The sequence below is a fragment of the Maylandia zebra genome, linkage group LG4 (assembly GCF_041146795.1).
Source record: "Maylandia zebra isolate NMK-2024a linkage group LG4, Mzebra_GT3a, whole genome shotgun sequence".
NCBI lineage: Eukaryota > Metazoa > Chordata > Actinopteri > Cichliformes > Cichlidae > Maylandia > Maylandia zebra.
In genome coordinates this window covers 31,633,506-31,639,476 of record NC_135170.1, presented here as the reverse complement: position 1 = coordinate 31,639,476, position 5,971 = coordinate 31,633,506, and the positions used below count along the sequence as shown (strand labels likewise).

The window sequence follows — 5,971 nt, the reverse complement described above, 5'->3', positions numbered from 1 at the left end:
TTCGCGTCAAAAGACGACAAGCACGCACACGTACAGGAACCTCCCTGCTTACACACTGTCATTGCTTCCATAAAAACTAATTTAGAAATTCGGGATAATATCAATAGATATGTCTAATTTTTTATTGTTGTGAACAATGACGTTTGTTTCTTATATATCTATGTTAAACACCCCCACTGCACTGTTTACTACTTTGGATTGTTATGTTAATGGGAAGTGTTTCACTAATGGCTGAATGGTTCTTTTTGTCAGTGTCACCATCTTCAAACCATACATCACTACCGCCTTGTAAATCTTTTCTTTCACTCTTGTTGCTATCCTTTTGTGAAAAATCACCCCTGGTGCTTGTCTCCACCTGCTTCAACTCACCTGGCCTGCAATTTCCTTCCATGTTTACTATTACACCTGTCTCGGTCTCATTCACACACATTTTCTGCTATGCTTCTATTGAGTTTATGTTTCATATATCTTTTATTAGAAGCAAGTATCACAATTGTTACAGGTTAGTAGGATATATGCCCCCTTTCTGCTTCTATTGAGTTTAATTCAGCATATCTTCACCTTTCCAGGTTTTCTTCCACCTTTTACCTACTTTCATTGTCATCATAGTTCATAGAGACTCCTGCCTGACCTCATCTGTCATTCTGTCCAACACCAATGCAAACAAGAAAGAGCTCAGAGCTAATATCCGATGTAGTCCCACCCACACAGAGCAAGGCGTTCTGACCTTCTCTACTCTTCATCAGCAGTCTCAAAACAAACATCTCATCTGCAGTGCTCTTTCTTGGCATGAAATCATACTGCTGTTCGCTGATCATCACCTCTGTCCTCAACCTAGCTTCAACAACTCTTTCCTATATCTTCATGGTATGGCTCATCACTTTTGTCCCTCTGTAATTATTCCAGGTCTGCACATCATCCTTGTTTTCTTTTTTTTAATAATTAAAGTTTTTTATTATTATTATTTTGAACAATTAAGAAAACCATAACATAACAACCCAAAACAACAAAAAAACACACTCAGCGAAGAAAAATAAATAAATATATAAAATAAATAAATAAATAAATAGATAGATAAACTGTTGCACACACAGTTAAGTCTTAATTCATACTGTATCTCACATTGTCTTCATGTTGTAGGCCCATATAAACCAAAAAACTGTCCCATTGTTCTGTTAGAGTCTCTGTCTTACTGCTCAGTCTTCCCAGCATTTTCTCACATGCGGCATTTTCAGTCATTTTCTCCTTCCACTTTTTTAGGGTTGGAGTCCGAGGGTCTTTCCAAAGTGTTAAAATGAGACGAACACACGTCACAATCCCAGTGTTTAACACTCTAAATCCTGCTTTGTCTAACTTTGGCACCTCACCTCTGTCCCCCAATAGGCACAGTCTTGGTGATCTATGTAATTTTAAGTTTCACCCAACCCTCCATATATTTTAAAACATTTTCCCATATTGGGGAGACCAGTGGACATTCCCATAAAGCATGTACTAACGTACCTTTTCCTTCTTGGCACTTCCAGCACAGGTCGTCTTTACTGATTCCCATTTTACAAAGTCTCGTTGGTGTATAATAGTACCTATTGAGAATTTTATATTGAATACATTTGCCTCTAGCTTCCCTAATGTAGAACCCATTTTCAGAAACAATTGAATCCCATGTTCCCTCATCGAAGGAACAATCCAGATCTTTTTCCCAAGCCCTTTTAAGACTTTTACATATGTTGTTTTTAACCCAATGACATAAATGATACCATTTTGATGCCTTTGCAGTTAAGGGTGGAAGTACAAAGAAATTCTCTATGACATTTTTCTCCTGAGACAATTTTATTTTATCTTTCAGACAGTCTCTCATTTGTAAATATCGCCAAAAATGGCCGGGTCATTCCAAATTAAACTTTACTGTCAAATCATTGAAGGACATAAACATGTTATCTTCATATAAATCACTTATTAATCTTATGCGTTTTTTGTGCCACTGTGGCCAATAAATTGTTTGTTTACCTATTTTTATTTTTGAGTTGTGCCACAGGGGTGCATATTTTTGAAAGTATGGGGAGAGATTGCAGCTCTTGTGAACCTCTTGCCACATCATTTTTGAAAAAAATAACATCATCTTTGTTTTCTAAAATAAGTACCAATCAGTTAATTCATCAGACATCCTCTCACTCTCCAGGACTGTGTTAAGCAATCTGATTAAAAGCCCACCTCCCTCTCTTCCAGACATCTCCATACCTCCAAATGCATAGATAAACACAGATGTCTTCCGCTGTTCATTTGCTTCATAGCTGTTTTTAGTCATTAGTGTCAGTTTAAATGAAAAACTTGCTGCTATGTTTAGCAACCTAAATGATAAAAAAAAGTGCAAATAATTTGGACATCAGAAAACAACAGATTTCATCAGTACAATGTATAGTAACTCCCTTTTCCCTGTAATTATAAAACCAAGTAGAATAACAATTGATACAGCTACATTGATAGATAATATATTCACAAATAAAATTGACCATGAAATAGTAGGTGGACTTCTTATAATTGATATAAGCGATCATCTTCCTGTTTTTGCAATTTTCCAAAATTATTTTGGGATTAAAACTAAACAAAAGAATCAAACATTTGATATGATACGACATAGAACAACAAGAGCCATTGCTGCCCTCCAGGTGGACTTAAAGGAACACAATTGGAATGAGGTTTTTGCAAATGAAGATTCAAATAGTGCATATGATGCATTCCTATCAACTGTAATCTCACTATATGAAAAACATTGTCCTTTATTGGAAATCACTAGAAAGCATCACAGATCAAATAAGCCATGGATCACAATCTATATAAGAGATTCATAAAACAGAGGACAAAAGATGCTGAAATAAAGTACAAGTTATACAAAAATAGATTAGTAAATATTATAAGAACAAGTAAGAAAGAATATTACCACAAATTATTGGAGAAAAGTAGAAGTAACACACAAGAAACATGGAGGATATTAAATAATATAATCAAAAAGGGCTCAAAAGATAAGAATTATCCAGACTATTTCAAAAAAAGATAAAGACATTGTGCTTGATAAAACTAAAGACATTGCAAATGAATTTAATGATTTCTTTGTAAATGTTGGCTTTAATTTAGCAAAAGAAATTCCAGAGTCAAGAAATAATAACGACTTAATTATTTAAGTCGTTATTATTTCTTGACTCTGGAATTTCTTTTGTGTCCTCCATGTGTCCTCCATGTTTATTGGTGCTGTAACTCATAGAGAAATAATTAACATTGTGAAGGCATTTAAAAATAAAAAGTCCACTGACTGTTTTGGTATTGACACGATATTAGTTAAAAGTATTATAGAATATATAGTGCAACCTTTCACATACATTTGTAAACTTTCCTTTCGAACTGGTGTGTTTCCCTCACAAATGAAAATAGCAAAAGTTATTCCAATCCATAAAAACGGAGAGAGATGTCAGTTTACCAATTACAGGCCAATATCACTGCTCCCACAGTTCTCAAAAATTTTAGAAAAGTTATTTGTTAATAGACTTGGAGAAGCATAATCTCCTAAGTGATAACCAATATGGCTTTAGAGTGAAAAGGTCCACTTCGATGGCAGTGATGGAACTTGTAGAAGGGATATCTAATGCTATAGATAATAAGGAATATACTGTTGGTGTTTTTATAGACTTAAAAAAGGCGTTTGATACAATTGATCATTCTATATTAATGAATAAACTAGAGAGAGATGGCATAAGAGGGATAGCATACAAGTGGATGAAAAGTTACCTGGATCATAGATCAATATGTCGAAATCAATAATGTAAAATCTAAGCAGTTGAAGGTAACTTGTGGTGTTCCTCAGGGCTCTGTGCTGGGCCCTAAATTATTCATATTATATATAAATGACATATGTAGTGTTTCCAAACCGTTAAAATATTGTTTGCTGATGACACCACTCTGTATTGCTCAGGTAAAAACCTAGAACAGCTTCTGACTACAGCGGAAAAGGAGTTAAATATATTAAAGACACTAGACACATGAAAAATGTATCTAAACTCAGGGTTAATGGAATTGAAATTGAAAGAGTGTACGAAAATAAATTTCTTGGAGTGATAATTGATGATAAGCTGAGTTGGAAGTCTCATATAAACCATGTGAAAACAAAAATGTCAAAAATGAAAAGAGCAAAAATAATAATACTGAAACTCTTGACTGTTTTTCTTTGATGTAGTTACTTATCTAGGGTGGAAAGGGTTTTTTTTGTTTGTTTATTTGTTTGTTTTTGCTTTGCTTTGTTTTTTTCTTTGCTTCGAGCCCTGTGTACAGGAGCTGTATGCAAAAAGATCTTGTGTTAAAAGGGTTGGTGTAATAAGCAAATGCTTCAGCCAATACTTTTTGATTAGCCTTGTCTCGTGCTTTCTTGCTTTGTAGTAGATCTTTGTTCTATTTGAATGCTAATCAATAAAATCAAAAAATCAATCAATCAAAATCAATCAGTTACTGTATTTATTTATACTTTGTAAGGAACTAAAGGGAAGTTTCAAAGAAATAGGTCATATCAAAAGGAGAAGGCCACAAGATTTCCCACATCAAAATAATGATGGGAAGTTAGGTCAATGAAATCAATCTATTATCGGTTTTTTTTTTTAAAAAACTTTGTTGGTGTGTTCAGTTGCGCCACTAGATGGCGCAGTTGCATTTTATTGCGACGAGTTGATTAAGTCTGAGTTTCTAGATGCAGATATCACCATGGCAACGGGAAAATAAAGAGGAGCGTCTCCTTTTTAATCCAGTGGGCCCAGGAATGTGCGTGTCAGTGATGACCGTCTGTCTCAGAGCACTCAAGTAAGGATTACTGTCTTAGAAAGCAGGAGGGGAGGTGGGGAAAGTCATTTTGATTAGCTTGGACCACTCTGTCAACATCGTAGCATAAAAATTTGCATGTGAAAGAAATAAAAACATATGGGGACACAGTTTATTTATGAACCTGTGATCGTCACACCCATAGTAATAGAGAAATCCACAACCCTGATTGTAACAGTTGGTGAAATGTTAGTATTTGACCACTAGGCGGAGCTCTTGTAATGATAATGTAACTAACTCATTTTATTTTGTATGTTTTATTTTTGTGTTGAGCATGTTAACATTTTCCTTTTTTGCCTACCGGATTGGTGTACAGTTAATTTGATACATGGAAAATAGCCGGTTAATTTTGTAAATATAAGGTAAGGGCAGAGGTCACTTCCTGTTTTGGAAAAAAGTCAGAGAAGCTGCGCATGGTGACGGTCTAGCCGTGTAAAAGTCAAGCTAAGAAAGAAGAAATAAGCCCTAAGTTCCAGTTACACCGGTTTGTCTACTTGCAGGCCAAAGTGGTATGTTTGTTTATATTTTGTGAATTTTATATTGTAATATGTTTTAATGCTGAAATATAATTTTCTTGTACATTTGTATTCACCAGTTCTACGGTGTACCTGTACGTTAAGAGAAGCACAGTAAACATCAGTAAAGAAGAACTCTCGTGTCTCTCGTGTATGTGTACAAGCCGGCATAGTAGAACACTCCACTGCTCCGGAGAAGGCAACGAGATGGTTGGACCGACGCTACTAGCAAGAGACGCTACTAGCAAGAGAAGTTACTAGCAAGAGAAGTATCACATGCTCCAGCAAATGCATTGAATACGTAAAGAAGCAAGCTAACAAGTGAAAGATAGTCAAGCAAGCACAAAAGTCCGTGTCTTGGAAGTAACAAAGCACTTGTAAATTGTTATCAAGCCTCAGTTCCATTTGAAATTCAAAGTGACCTTTCATATTAAGGAGCAGCTAAAATCAAGATTTATCAAGTAAATGTTAAAGTCAAGTGAAAATACTATTAAGACAACATGGCAGATGAAAATGAAGATGCAATACAGCCCACTGAAGAAGAAAGTGCTGAGGATAATTTTCAAAATGATGAAAGTAAAGAGCAGACAAATGGAGAAGAA

At 35.1% G+C, this 5,971-nt stretch overlaps 1 long non-coding RNA gene across 1 annotated transcript; it reads left to right on the top strand.

Moving 5' to 3' along the window:
• The first annotated feature begins 5,029 nt into the window (after window positions 1-5,029).
• Window positions 5,030-5,504, top strand: LOC143418405 (uncharacterized). Its single transcript, XR_013098405.1, has 2 exons — window positions 5,030-5,363; window positions 5,450-5,504. It is a non-coding gene; the product is annotated as an uncharacterized LOC143418405 (long non-coding RNA).
• The last annotated feature ends 467 nt before the right edge of the window (window positions 5,505-5,971 follow it).